Source organism: Zootoca vivipara, chromosome 2 (assembly GCF_963506605.1).
Source record: "Zootoca vivipara chromosome 2, rZooViv1.1, whole genome shotgun sequence".
Classification (NCBI taxonomy): domain Eukaryota; kingdom Metazoa; phylum Chordata; class Lepidosauria; order Squamata; family Lacertidae; genus Zootoca; species Zootoca vivipara.
This window is the reverse complement of record NC_083277.1, coordinates 10,320,518-10,336,326: the sequence shown is the minus strand read 5'-3', so window position 1 is coordinate 10,336,326 and position 15,809 is coordinate 10,320,518. Positions and strand designations below refer to the sequence as shown.

At 46.9% G+C, this 15,809-nt stretch overlaps 1 pseudogene; it reads right to left on the bottom strand.

Annotated features, from left to right (window-relative positions):
- Window positions 1–14,238, bottom strand: part of LOC132591157 (zinc finger protein 658B-like) — a 42,433-nt pseudogene extending 28,195 nt beyond the window's left edge.
- Window positions 14,239–15,809: the final 1,571 nt, after the last annotated feature.

Genomic DNA, 15,809 nt, shown 5'->3' with positions numbered 1-15,809 from the left:
GAACTTCCTGACAGTAAGAGCTGTTCGGCAGTGGAATTTGCTGCCAAGGAGTGTGGTGGAGTCTCCTTCTTTGGAGGTCTTTAAGCAGAGGCTTGACAGCCATCTGTCAGGAATGCTTTGATGGTGTTTCCTGCTTGGCAGGGGGTTGGACTGGATGGCCCTTGTGGTCTCTTCCAACTCTATGATTCTATGATCCTGCTACCATCAAGGCAGACATTTGGGGCAGAGATCCAGGGCCCCCTCAGCAGCAGCAACAACAGGTGGAGGCCCCACAAACATTTGTCACATTTTGATGTTTTTTTTATTAAAAGCAAACAAAAGGCTTTTTCTTGGCCTCTCATAGCCCTAAAGTTAGCTCTTGAAAAAGAGAGGGTTGCCAAATAGCATGGCCCCCAAGAATGAAAACAAACACTTCCAAATTCTTTTTTGCACATCCAGAGACAGGGGCTAGCAACCTTTTAAAGTAGAGGGCTGGATCACTTTCCCTCAAACCTTGCGGCGGGATGGAGGGTGGGTGTGCACTCTCTCGTTACTACAGGATCCAAATATTCCTTCAAAAAACAATAATAAAGTTCTGAAGGTCTCAGTTCTGTACCGCAGCATATCTGCTCTGTTCTAAGACACCCTCCCAAGGTTCTGGGGTGTGTGAAGCCTTGTTTCCCTGTTTTTAACTCCGCTACGAAACACATCTCCACCATCAAGATGTAAAAGTGGAGAACACACGTCCTTCTGCAGCGAGCGGTTCCTTCTGTAGAAGGACGTGTGTTCTCCATTCCCTGTCTTGGATGGGGAGACGCGTTTGGTAGCTGAGTTAAAAACAGGGAAAAAAGGCTTCCTACACCCCAGAACCCTCGGAGGGTGACTCAGAACGGAACCACTTGCTTTGGTGGAGGCAGAAGGAGCAGTGAGCCAGGGGAGGGGCTGTCTTAAATGGCAGCCATTGAGCTAATTACGCTGGCACAAACATAGCCCACGCCCCATCCTCTTGGCTCTACGGGGAGGGAGGGAGGAGGAAAGAAAGCTGCAATGAATCAGAGGGGAAAACGCTGCTGGAACCAATCAAAGGCTAGCCTCCTTCCTCTGCACAGCGGGGGAGAACAAACGATATGAATCAGAATCATGTGGCGATTTCTGGACCGTCTGCAGGCCGGATCCAGAAGCCATTCTCGCCGGAACCGGCCCACGGGCCTTAGGTGCTGACCTATGTCCAGTGACTTGACAGCCATCTTCACATTTAAATGGTTTCTCCCCCGTGTGAGTTCGTTGGTGTCTTTTAAGTTTCCCACTTACACTGAAGCTCTTTCCACATTCAACACATTTAAATGGTTTCTCCCCCGTGTGAGTTCGTTGATGTATTCTAAGTACTCCACTACTACTGAAGCTCTTTCCACATTCATTACATTCAAATGGTTTCTCCCCTGTGTGAGTTCGTTGATGTATTCTAAGTGGTCCACTTTGAATGAAGCTCTTTCCACATTCGATACATTTAAATGGTTTCTCCCCCGTGTGAGTTCGTTGATGTATTCTAAGTACTCCACTACTACTGAAGCTCTTTCCACATTCATTACATTCAAATGGTTTCTCCCCTGTGTGAGTTTGTTGATGTATTCTAAGTGGTCCACTTTGAATGAAGCTCTTTCCACATTCGATACATTTAAATGCTTTCTCCCCTGTGTGAATTCGTTGATGTATTCTAAGATATCCATTATCGCTGAAGCTCTTTCCACACTGCATACATTCAAATGGTTTCTCACCTGTGTGAGTTCGTTGATGTCTTCTAAGTGATTCACTTTGATTGAAGCTCTTTCCACATTCATTACATTCAAATGGTTTCTCCCCTGTGTGAGTTCGTTGATGTATTCTAAGTGGTCCACTTTGAATGAAGCTCTTTCCACATTCGATACATTTAAATGGTTTCTCCCCCGTGTGAGTTCGTTGATGTATTCTAAGTACTCCACTACTACTGAAGCTCTTTCCACATTCATTACATTCAAATGGTTTCTCCCCTGTGTGAGTTTGTTGATGTATTCTAAGTGGTCCACTTTGAATGAAGCTCTTTCCACATTCGATACATTTAAATGCTTTCTCCCCTGTGTGAATTCGTTGATGTATTCTAAGATATCCATTATCGCTGAAGCTCTTTCCACACTGCATACATTCAAATGGTTTCTTCCCCATGTGAGATCGTTGGTGTATTCTAAGGTGTACATTTTGCCTGAAGCTCTTACCGCACTCCATACATTCAAATGGTTTCTCCCCTGTGTGAGTTCGTTGGTGTATTATAAGGTGTCCATTATCACGGAAGCTCTTTCCACACTGCATACATTCAAATGGTTTCTCCCCTGTGTGAGTTCGTTGATGACTTCTAAGTGCTGCACTTTGACTGAAGCTCTTACTGCACTCCATACATTCAAATGGTCTCTCTCCCGTGTGAGTTCGTTGATGTATTCTAAGGTATCCACTTCTACTGAAGCTCTTACCACATTCAATACATTTAAATGGTTTATCCCCTGTGTGTGTTCGTTGATGTTTTCTAAGGTCTCCACTTTGACTGAAGCTCTTTCCACATTCAATACATGTAAATGGTTTATCCCCTGTGTGTGTTCGTTGATGTTTTCTAAGATTTCCATTATCACTGAAGCTCTTTCCACACTGCATACATTCAAATGGTTTCTCCCCTGTGTGTGTTCGTTGATGTTTTCTAAGATTTCCATTATCACTGAAGCTCTTTCCACACTGCATACATTCAAATGGTTTCTCTCCCGTGTGAATTCGTTGGTGTATTCTAAGTGCTCCACTTTCACTGAAGCTATTTCCACATTCAATACATTTAAATGGTTTCTCCCCCGTGTGAGTTCGTTGATGTTTTCTAAGTGCTCCACTTCGACTAAAGCTTTTTCCACACTGCATACATTCAAATGGTTTTTCTCCCGTGTGAGTTCGTTGATGTATTCTAACGTGTACATTTTGCCTGAACCTCTTACCGCACTCCATACATTCAAATGGTTTCTCCCCTGTGTGAGTTCGTTCGTGTATTCTAAGTGCTCCACTTCCACTGAAGCTCATCCCACATTCCATGCATTTAAACTGTTTCTTTGTTCTTCCCAATGAATTCACAGGTGGCTCCACAGAATTCTGACCTGTTTGGGAGTGGGGGGGGGGGAAACAGAATCCTGTTAGATTTTCAAAAAGACAGAAAGGAACTGAACACACGTCAATCCCAATCTGTACCTTCTCTTATTTTAACACCATCTCCTTCTCTACTGTCCTCTCTATGTTCCAAATTTTTAGGAAAGCAGATGAGATAATGGGAAGAGCAACACGAGATCACTCTATTCACACAATAAAGCAGCACCATTTTATAATACAGATCAATGTAAAACTTAAGTGAGTAATAAGTAAAACGTAAGTGTTATTATGCCACATTAACTGTAAAAATAGAGCCTGCTGGATTGGGCAAAGGCCCACCTAGTCCAGCATCCTGATCTCACGAGGGTCAACCAGATGCCTGTGGAAAACCAGGAAGCAGATTTGAACACGATAGCCTTCTGCCTTCCTGTGCTTTCCGGAAACTAGTATTAAGAAGCATTATTGCCTAGGACCGCGAGGGCAGAGCACAGGCATCAATTTAATCCTCTTTTTCAAGCTATCCAAGTTGTTGGCCATTACTTTCTCCTGTATGATGGAAGCCCATAAATTAAAAAAGGAGAAATACCACCAAGAACGCTTTTGGACCACAACTCAATAATTCTTGGATTTAAAGGTCAGAAAAATACTCCATTTACAGGTAGAGTATCGATAGAATTTTGGGCAATAGAATGAAAGGTGTTTTAGCAGAAATAATTCATCACAATCAGTCCAGCTTCTCTAAGGATGTCAGACGAAGGATAACATAAGGATTATAATTGATATTATTGAATATTTGGAAATAAGAAATGAGATGTTTCCTCAATGTTTATAGATGCTCAAAAGGATTTTGATAATGTCTCATGGGCTTTTATAGAATAAAATGAATTTTGGGGGAGCATTTGGGAGACGAATTGAAGCCATTTATTCTGAGCAACAGGTTATAAAAGAAAAGTGTAAAATAATGAAAGGGACAGGACAATGATGTCCCCCTATCACCATTATTATTTAATTTGGTATTAGAGGCCCTGGAGAGAGAGATCAGAGGAAGGAAATTAATTAAATAACAATAGGAAATAAAACATAAAAATTAAAAGCTTTTGCAGTTGACCTGGTAATTATAGTGGAGGATCCCAAAAATACTCTACCAAAGGTGTTAGAAAAGATACAGGAGTTCAGGCTTTAAACTAAATAAGAATAAGACTACCGGTAGGTTTTTGGTAAAAAACCTGACAGAGCAAGAAAAAAAGGAATTACAACAGAAAACAGACTTACGGTAGTTATACATAAAGAAAGTCAAATAGGAGTTTGGTTGACAGCTAAGAATATTAATCTTTTTAGGCCGGTGGTTCTGACCCACTTTTTCATTCCACACTGTGGAATGAAACAGGAAGAAAATCTGCCCCACTACTTTATGAAAGGGATTCCAAAAACAAAGAGCTACTTTGGAGAAGGCCTCACCCCTTCCGTCTTCCTGCCAATAACTCCCTGCCTTTTGTCTCCTCTCCATCTTTTCCTCTTTCTCCTGCCACCATCCATCCATCCATCCATCCATCCCTGTCCCCATCTCCTCTCCCCTATTACTCACCAGATTTCTCCCAGGGTCCTGGAAGGGAATGCTCAGAGGTTGTGGGGAGGGATGCGGGAGGCAGCCTGACCAGGTCAACCGTCCATCGTCCTCCTTCCATCCCGGCCAGCTATGCAGGTTCAGTCTAAACTAGGTTTGCATGTTCAGCTTCCTGAGGAACCCAGAAGCCAGAGCAAGTTGCAGCTTCCTGGGAGGGAGGGAGGGAAGGAGAAAAGGAATTTCAGAGCCCCTGCAGGGATTCTTCTGCCCATGGGGCTTCCCAGTCAGGTCTGCCTTAATGGAGGCAACGCCTACGACAGCAGGAGATCATTATCTCATTATCGAATAAAAAACAAGGATGATTGAAGGTAATCACCATTGCAAATCCCCCCCCCCATGGGGGAACGGGTTTGCCTTGCTACTTGGTTCTCGCTCTGGAATGGAATACGAGAGGCAGGGAAGCACTGAGCACAAAAGCACTTTGCCGATAACTCTCCTACGCTGCCATGAAGAAGAATTTCTGTTCTAGATTTTAATTTGGACTAATGTACAGAGGCATGCTGGAAAAGGTGAGATCATAAACTACATAATCAAACAGTTGCAAGCTCGTTAAGGTTTTAACTTGGAAAACTTGGAACTTGTAAAAGCTGCTGGCGCTCTCACTGGGCGACGTGCTGGTCAGGAGCAGAGGTGGAGGCTCCCTATACAGAAAGCCCCTGACATGTGGGGACCAAAAAATTGTATGATTTGACATCTGAACAATTGGCATTATTAATTGTATTATAATTTGGTGTTGTGACAATGAGGCTTTTATTGGATTATTGTAATTTTAAACCCCTTCATCGATCAATGCCTTGTCGTGGCGAAGGGGCTTGAATAACTCAGAGAAGCTATGAGCTATGCCGTGCAGGGCCACCCAAGATGGACAGGTCATAGTGGAGAGTTTTGACTGAATGTGATCCACCTGGAGAAGGAACTGGCAAGCCACTCCAGTATCCCTGCCAAGAAAACTCCATGGACAAGGACAACAGGCATATAAAAGTTATGACGCTGGAAGATGAGCCCCTCACGTCGGAAGGCGTCCAACATGCTACTGAGGAAGAGAGGAGGACAAGTACAAGTAGATTCAGAGCTGATGAAGCGGCTGGGCCAAAGCCGAAAGGTCGCTCAGTTGCGGATATGCCTGGAAGCGAAAGGAAAGTCTGATGCTGTAAAGAGAAATATTGCATAGGAACCTGGAATGTAAGAACCATGAGTGGAGGTAAGCTGGATGTGGTCAAAAATGAGATGGCAAGAACAAATATTGACATCCTAGGAATCAATGAACTAAAATGGAAGGAAATGGGCGAATTCAGTTCGGATGACTATCATATCTACTACTGTGGGCAAGAATCCCGTAGAAGAAATGGAGTGGCCCTCATAGTCAACAAAAGAGTGGCAAAAGCTGTAATGGGATGCAATCTCAAAAATGACAGAATGATCTTGATACGAATCCAAGGCAGACCTTTTAACATCACAGTAATCCAAGTTCATGCACCAACTACCGGTGCTGAAGAAAGTGAAATTGACCAATTCTATGAAGACTCACAACACCTTCTAGAAATGACACCAAAGAAGGATGTCCTTCTCATTACAGGGGATTGGAATGCTAAAGTAGGGAATCAAGAGATAAAAGGAACAACTGGCAAGTTTGGCCTTGGAGTTCAAAATGAAGCAGGGCAAAGGCTAATAGAGTTCTGTCAAGAGAACAAGCTGGTCATCACAAACACTCTTTTCCAACAACACAAGAGACGACTCTACACATGGATATCACCAAATGGACAGCATCGAAATCAGATTGATTATATTCTCTGCAGCCAAAGATGGAGAAGCTCTATACAGTCAGCAAAAACAAGACCTGGAGCTGACTGCAACTCAGATCATCAGCTTCTTATAGCAAAATTCCAGCTTAAACTGAAGAAAGTAGGAAAAACCACTGGGCCAGTAAGATACAATCTAAATCAAATCCCTTATGAATACACAGTGGAAGTGAGGAACAGGTTTAAGGATTAAGATTTGGTGGACAGAGTGCCTGAAGAACTATGGACGGAGGCTCGTAACATTATACAGGAGGCAGCAACAAAAACCATCCCAAGGAAAAGGAAATGCAAGAAAGCAAAATGGCTGTCCAACGAGGCCTTACAAATAGCGGGGGAGAGGAGGCAAGCAAAATGCAAGGGAGATAGGGAAAGATACAGGAAACTGAATGCAGATTTCCAAAAAATAGCCAGGAGAGACAAGAGGGCCTTCTTAAATGAGCAATGCAAAGAAATAGAGGAAAACAATAGAATGGGGAAAACCAGAGATCTGTTCAAGAAAATTGGAGATATGAAAGGAACATTTCGTACAAAGAATACCATAATAAAGGACAAAAGTGGTAAGGACCTAACAGAAGCAGAGGACATCAAGAAGAGGTGGCAAGAATACACAGAGGAATTATACCAGAATGATATGGAGGTCTCGTACACCCCAGTTAGTGTGGTTGCTGACCTTGAGCCAGACATCTTGGAGAGTGAAGTCAAATGGGCCTTAGAAAGCACTGCTAATAACAAGGCCAGTGGAAGTGATGGTATTCCAGCTGAACTATTAAAATTTTTAAAAGATGATGCTGTTAAGGTGCTACACCCAATATGCCAGCAAGTTTGGAAAACTCAGCAATGGCCAGAGGATTGGAGAAGATCAGTCTACATCCCAATCCCAAAGAAGGGCAGTGCCAAAGAATGCTCCAACTACCGCACAATTGCACTCATTTCACACGCTAGCAAGGTTATGCTTAAAATTCTACAAGGCAGGCTTAGGCAGTATGTGGACCGAGAACTCCCAGAAGTGCAGGCTGGATTTCGAAGGGGCAGAGGAACCAGAGACCAAATAGCAAACATGCGCTGGATTATGGAGAAAGCTAGAGAGTTCCAGAAAAACGTCTACTTCTGCTTCATTGACTATGCAAAAGCCTTTGACTGTGTTGACCACAGCAAACTATGGCAAGTTCTTAAAGAAATGGGAGTGCCTGATCACCTCATCTGTCTCCTGAGAAATCTCTATGTGGGAAAAGAAGCTACAGTTAGAACTGGATATGGAACAACTGATTGGTTCAAAATTGGGAAAGGATTACGACAAGGTTGTATATTGTCTCCCTGCTTATTTAACTTATATGCAGAATTCATCATGCGAAAGGCTGGACTAGATGAATCCCAAACCGGAATTAAGATTGCCGGAAGAAATATCAACAACCTCAGGTATGCAGACGACACAACCTTGATGGCAGAAAGTGAGGAGGAATTAAAGAACCTTTTAATGAGGGTGAAAGAGGAGAGCGCAAAATATGGTCTGAAGCTCAACATCAAAAAAAACCAAGATCATGGCCACTGGTCCCATCACCTCCTGGCAAATAGAAGGGGAAGAAATGGAGGCAGTGAAAGATTTTACTTTCCTGGGCTCCTTGATCACTGCAGATGGTGACAGCAGTCACGAAATTAAAAGACGCCTGCTTCTTGGGAGAAAAGCAATGACAAACCTAGACAGCATCTTAAAAAGCAGAGACATCACCTTGCCGACAAAGGTCCGTATAGTTAAAGCTATGGTTTTCCCAGTAGTGATGTATGGAAGTGAGAGCTGGATCATAAAGGCGGCTGATCGCCGAAGAATTGATGCTTTTCCATTATGGTGCTGGAGGAAACTCTTGAGAGTCCCATGGACTGCAAGAAGATCAAACCTATCCATTCTGAAGGAAATCACTGGAAGGACAGATCGTGAAGCTGAGGCACCAATACTTTGGCCACCTCATAAGAAGAGAAGACTCCCTGGAAAAGACCCTGATGTTGGGAAAGATGCACAAGGAGAAGGGGATGACAGAGTACGAGATGGTTGGACAGTGTTCTCGAAGCTACGAACATGAGTTTGACCAAGCTGCGGGAGGCAGTGGAAGACAGGAGTACCTGGCGTGCTATGGTCCATGGGGTCACGAAGAGTCGGACACGACTAAACGACTAAACAACAACAACAACAACAACAATTTAAAACTATTTAAAAAATGGTGTGTGTATCCATCCCATGGAACTGGTCAATCTGCAAAGGACTGCTCTGAATACTGTACATGGGTGGCCCTTGCATGGAGAAGAAGGAAGCGCCTTGCTTGCATCAGGATCCCCTGGGGGAGGAGGTGGATCCACCCACTGCTCCTCTGCCCTCGCTGCCTCCTCCTCTCTCCTCCTGCCCTACAAACACACTTTGCTCTTGTTGCTCAGGGGAGAGAGCTGGAAATAGCTTTCAAACCCATCCTTTTCCTCCTCTACTGCCTTTTATTGCAGCAGCACAGTGAGAGGGGAAGGAGTTGCAGTGCCTGGTTCACTTCAGATACACACATGGTTTACTGGGATTGTGAATGAACAAGACCTCTGCCTTTCATGCGGTGGGAGTAAAGGTAAAGGTAAAAGGACCCCTGACCATTAGATCCAGTCATGACCGACTTCGGGGTTGCGGCGCTCATCTCGCGTTATGGGCCGAGGGAGCCGGCGTATAGCTTCCAGGTTATATGGCCAGCATGACAAAGCCGCTTCTGGTGAACCAGAGCAGCACATGGAAATGCCGTTTACCTTCCCGCTGTAGCGGTTCCTATTTATCTACTTGCACTTTGACATGCTTTCAAACTGCTAGGTTAGCAGGAGACGGGACCAAACAACGGGAGCTCACCCCGTCACGGGGATTTGAACCGTTGACCTTCTGATCAGCAAGCCCTAGGCTCTGTGGTTTAACCCACAGTGCCACCCACGTCCCTGTGGTGGGAGTGGGGTGGGTTAAAAGTGGTGGAGAGACATCCCCCTCCTGTCCTTTAGGAAACAGGAACTTTGGTCAGAAGTAAACAACTTAGATGGCAAGTTCACAAGAGAAGCACTTTGGAGCACTGATGCTCATACTATGTGTGTTTGGACCTAAAAGACAACATACATGTTTATACCACATGATTCCTTAAAGAGGGCACTTCTTTAAACATGAAGGGCATTTCTACAAAATGGAAGACTTCTGAAGGCAGCCTTATACAGGGAAGCTTTTCTAGGGCTTGCTGATCAGAAGGTCGGCGGTTCGAATCCCTGCAACGGGGTGAGCTCCCGTTACTTGGTCCCAGCTCCTGCCCACCTAGCAGTTCGAAAAGCACATCAAAGTGCAAGTAGATAAATAGGGACCGCTCCGGCGGGAAGGTAAACGGCTTTTCCGTGAGCTGCTCTGGTTCGCCAGAAGCAGCTTTGTCATGCTGGCCACATGACTGGAAGCTGTCTGCGGACAAACGCCGGCTCCCTCGGCGTATAGAGGGAGATGAGCGCCGCAACCCCAGAGTCGGACACGACTGGACCTGATGGTCAGGGGCACCTTTACCTTTACCTATTTTGTTGGAAGCCACCCAGCATGGCTGAGGCAACCCAGGCAGATAGGCAGAGTGCAAATATTATTACTATTATTATTATTATTATTATTATTATTATTATTCCCTCCTAAGCCTGTCCTATGCATGCTGATAAGAGACTCTGTCCCAAACACCCCCTTGAATGCAGCAGGGCTTCCTATTTTTCCTGCTATTCTTTACATTTCTATACTGCCCTTCCTCTGCAGATCACCTGGCAGCTTACAATAGAAAAACACAGAGATGCATACCAGAGTAAGAAATAAAAACGACACACCCCCCCCCCCCCGCAATGCAGTTGTGAAGGCGATAGATTGTTTCATGAGCCAAACGCCTGGAAGAAGAGGAATGCTTTCGCCTGGTGCCTAAAGATAAGGAAGGAAGGAAGGAAGGAAGCCGGGACACTGAGGTCCTCCTCCGAGGGGTCTTCTGCCAGAGTAAAGGTAAAGGGATCCCTGACCATTAGCAGGGGCGTAGCGTGGGGGGGGGCAGGGGGCAGGGGCCCCGGGCGCAACATCTGGGGTGGGCGCGTGCTGAGTGGCTTCCCCCCAAGGCTGCTCTCCCCTTTCTTCCCCTTCCCCACGCTGCATATCGCATCGTCGTCCCCACGAGCGAGCGAGCGAGCCCAGCGGCCCTTTCCCTCCCCGGCTCCCAGCCTCCTCCCTGGGCGTCGCCTCTTGTTTCCCGCTGGGCCGCTTAGGTCGTCGCCCTCCGGCCTCCGCTGACTTCCGGGGAAGCCGCCGGGAGCGGGGGATGCTGCCGGGCGGAGGCAGAAGGGGCGGCTGGCGGGACGGGCAGCCGGGATTGAGTTCCCCTGAGGAGGCGGCGGCGGCCGGTGGTGGGACCGGGGCAAGCGCAGGAGGAGGGTGGCAGCCCATGGCGGCGGGGCGCTGGCTGTGAGGCCAGCGGCGGCGGCAGCGACTCCCCAGCCTTCGCCTGCCTTCCGCCGCCACCACCACCCGCAGCTCCCTCGCCAGCCTCGCGGAGCCTGCCCCGACCTGCAGCCGCCCTCAACAAGGAGGCCCAGGCACCCGAGCAGCGGGAGGAGGAAGAGGAGGAGGAGGAAAATGAAGCTCCTGAAGCCGACCTGGGTCAACCACAGTGGTGAGCCAGAGGGGATGCGTCTCCGGCCGCCCCTAAGAGAGAGGGGGACGGGGGGTGGCTTCTCGGGCAGGGTGTGGGAGAGCATGTGCAGATAGCTTACCCACCCCCGCCCAAGGCGCTGGGGAGGTGCTCTCGGATTCTGTGCATGTGCACAGCTCCCCCGAGCCTCTCAGGCAAGGTCCCGGAGAAGCAGGGGGAGGGCTGAGCATGTGCAGAGTTACACACACACACACACACACACACACACACCCCTCTACCTACCTGTAACACACACACCTGTTCACCTCCTAAAGGAGTAGGGTTGGCTCGGACCCTCCATGGTTGGGCTCCCGAGAAGCTCTCTCTCTCTTTCTCACACACACCATAGCTGCCAAGTTATCCCTTTTTTTAAGGGATTTTCCATTATGCTGAATAGGCTTCCTCGCGAGAAAAGGGAAAACTTGGCAGCTATGACACACACACACACACACACACAAACGCACACCCCTACACACCTGTTCTCCTCCTAAAGAATTAAGGTTGGCTTGGAGCATGTGCAGCCCTCCATGGTTGGGCTCCAGAGAAGCTGAAGGATCTCTGAGCATGTTTAGAGTTTCACACGCACACACCTGTTCTCACAACCATCATAAACGACAAAAAATACTGATGAGGTGATTAGATTATAAAGGGACCCCTGACCATTAGGTGCAGTCATGACCGACTCTGGGGTTGCGGCGCTCATCTCGCGTTATTGGCCGAGGGAGCCGGCGTACAGCTTCCAGGTCATGTGGCCAGCATGACAAAGCCGCTTCTGGCAAACCAGAGCAGCACATGGAAACACCGTTTACCTATTTATCTACTTGCACTTTGAGGTGCTTTCGAACTGCTAGGTTGGCAGGAGCTGGGACCGAGCAACGGGAGCTCATCCCGTCACGGGGATTCGAACTGCCAACCTTCTGATTGGCAAGCCCTAGGCTCAGTGGTTTAACCCACAGCGCCACCCGCGGCCCGATTAGATTATAGGATGTAAATAAATTGTTCCACTGGACCAGATGGACTGATTCGGTTGCGTAGCAAACCTCCTTATTGCATCAGACCAGGCCCAATTGAAATATTATTTACCCGATGCACATAACACAAGAAAGCGCATATTCTGAGGATGTGGAGCATAACTTTTTAAAAGCCCCTTACCAGGTGTGCATCACCCAGATTACTGAGCTGCTGCTGCATGCACATTTTGCAGTACTTACAGCACAGTCCTGACCATGTATACTCAGAAGTAAGTTCTATTGAATTCAGCAGGGCTTACGCCCGAGTAAGTGGGGTTAGGATTGCAATCTTAAACTTGTTCTTTGCATACAGCATCAGTAAAAATAAGTGGGGGTTTTTTCCGGCGGGGGGATGTGTCTCCTTGGATTAAATAATAAATAAAGTGGGTCACCATTGCTCTGTCCATTTATTCAGCACGGGCGACAAGTGCCTCAAGAGAGTGGAGCTTTAATCTGGAAGGACAGGAAATTGGATGTCTGTGTGTTTTGAGGAGAGATGGGCAAAGTAATCCACCCCACCTACCACATGCTGCAGAAGTTCAGCTGTATACCGTATCATTTACCTTGTCTCAGAAATATCCCCTTACCTGATGGTCTGCAGAGACAGGCTGGTACGACTTCTTTTGGTGTTTAGGGTGGTTTAGTGTTTGTTGTTTAGGGGTGCTTTAGAGCATGGGTAGGCAAACTAAGGCCCGTGGGCCGGATCCGGCCCAATCACCTTCTAAATCTGGCCCGTGGACGGTCCAGGAATCAGCGTGTTTTTACATGAGTAGAATGTGTCCTTTTATTTAAAATGCATCTCTGGGTTTTTTGTGGGGCATAGGGATTTGTTCATTCCCCCCCCCCCCAAATAGTCCGGCCTCCCATAAGGTCTGAGGGATAGTGGACCGGCCCCCTGCTGAAAAAGTTTGCAGATCCCTGCTTTAGAGCCCTGCTAGAGTAGGTTGGAAGGAATACCCAGGGTGCATATGTCCACAGTTTATTCTGGATGGGTACATAGTTCTATCAGTATTTTTTGTCGTTTACGATGGTTGTGAGACGACATATAATAGCATGGCCCATGCTAGGTTACTACATTTGTAGATTTGTATTCATAGACCTGCTGACAATGTGGAGAATGTGTAATGCATGTTCGCACTCAATAAAGTGCTTGAAAATAAACTTGTATTTAGATACATTTTACTTTAATTACACCAGTATTTTCATAACAAACAATGCATGTGCTTAGGGGGTAAGGGTTTCTTTAACTAATCTAGTGGAAGAGACTCAAGTGCTAAAATCCACGGGTTAGGGGGCGCAAATTACTTGCCTTGCCCGGGGTGCTGACAACCCACGCTACGCCACTGCCTGGCAGCTTTCAATAGAAAAACACAGAGATGCATACCAGAGAGTAAGAAATAAAAACGACCCCCCCCTCCAATGCAATTCTGAAGGCGATAGATTTTTTTCATGAGCCAAACGCCTAGGAGAAGAGGAATGCTTTCGCCTGATGTCTACAGATAAGGAAGGAAGATCCTCCTCTGAGGGGTCTTTTGCCAGGGTACAGATATTAATATTAAAATTAATACTATTATTAAGCCGATCCTGGCCAGCAATGCCCACCCCTCTCACGCCTCCTTCAACGCAACTCCCTTTGCACCAGATCCCGCTAGGAGGAAGCTTCTCTTTTCTTTCCCCAGCGCAACCCACCCCCACTCTGCCTTCAAAGCCTCCAAAAACAAAAACAAACCAACTGCCTTTCCTCCTTTTTCTTCTCCCCACCCGGAGCTTCTCATCCTGGACCCCCTCGCAAAGCCCCTTCCCTCCTTCCCCACCATTGGCTTTGCACTCACCCGAAATCTTGAGGGCAATGGCTGCAGCGGGGGCGGGAATGGGAGCCCTTGCGTGGGAGGCAGGGAGTGACCCCGTTTAATGAGGGGCCTTAAATAGGAAGCAGCCGCCTCTTCCGCCTCTCCACGATGCAGCCCCGCTCCCCCTCCCCCCCCTTGCAAACCCCGATTTTCTCTCTGCTTGTGAAGCCGGAAGTCGAGGCAACACTGGGGAGGAGTACAAGCTAGACATGTAAACAGAGGCGGGACTATTGTATTGTCCTCAATACTCTTTACTGCTTCACCAATTTTTTTCAGATTGTATTTTAAGGAGCGGGATCATTGGTCTCAGGATCCATTTCTTGCAATGTATGAGGTAGACCCACTTCCACCTCAGCAAAAAGTTCTTTATACAGAAATCTCCTGGACAGAAGTCTCCCTGTTTACATTATAGGGAGGGATCACACACACACTCTCTCTCTGGCTTATTGCACACTCATTACAAACGATGTCTTTTGCAGTGTCCTGTATTCTCCTCACAGAAACACAGGAACAGTGAACAGTGACATGCAGCAGCCAGACAGACTAACTGTCAAAGAATAACTCCCATGCAACGGCTCCCATGAATCTTTTGGGAGGGACCATGTCCTTTAAGTGTGCACCGAATATACGTTACGGGTGTGAATGAAATATTCTTCATGGGAAGTACTGAGAAAAATGAAGGGCAATTTAATTTATAAGGCAGAAGAAGAGGAGGAGTTTGGATTTGATACCCCGCTTTATATCTAACCTAAGGAGTCTCAAAGCGGCTAACATTCTCCTTTCCCTTCCTCCCCCCCAAACAAACACTCTGTGAGGTGAGTGAGGCCGAGAGACTTCAGAGAAGTGTGACTAGCCCAGCAGCTGCTTTTGGAGGAGCGGAGACGCGAACCTAGTTCACCAGATTACGAGACTACCAGTACACCTCACTGGCTGGAGAGAGGGGAAGTTCTTTTCTTTGTGTTATGTTGTGAAAAATAAAGCAATCAATTTTAAAAGCAACCATGCTTTCAATGCTTTCTTTTTAAAGCAAATAAAAGTGTAGTGCCATAGTTTGAACAGTTTTGCCTTATACGGGAGGATATATCGGAGACACAAATGCACACACAACACTCTGCCCTCTATCCAGGCAAGGAGGAGACATTGTCAGGAGTTTAAAGGCACATCCCGGCTGCCAATGTGCGAAGCAGAGCCATGGAAGAGGGTGGGGGGGGATTATGAGGACCACAGACCACATGTGCAATTGCCCCCCAGGTCTATATTTCTCCACCCTTGGCACCACATAACACCGGTCTTGAAAGATCTACATTGGCTCCCAGTACGTTTCCGAGCAAGGAAATCAGCCCTGAGTGCTCCCTGGAAGGACGGATCGTGAAGCTGAGGCTCCAATACTTTGGCCACCTCATGAGAAGAGAAGAATCCTTGGAAAAGACCCTGATGTTGGGAAAGATTGAGGGCACTAGGAGAAGGGGACGACAGAGGACAAGATGGTTGGACAGTGTTCTCGAAGCTACGAACATGAGTTTGACCAAACTGCGGGAGGCAGTGCAAGACAGGAGTGCCTGGCGTGCTATGGTCCATGGGGTCACGAAGAGTCGGACACGACTAAACGACTAAACAACAACAACACGTTTCCGAGCACAATTCAAAGTGTTGGTGCTGACCTTTAAAGCCCTAAACTGCCTCGGTCCAGTATACCTGAA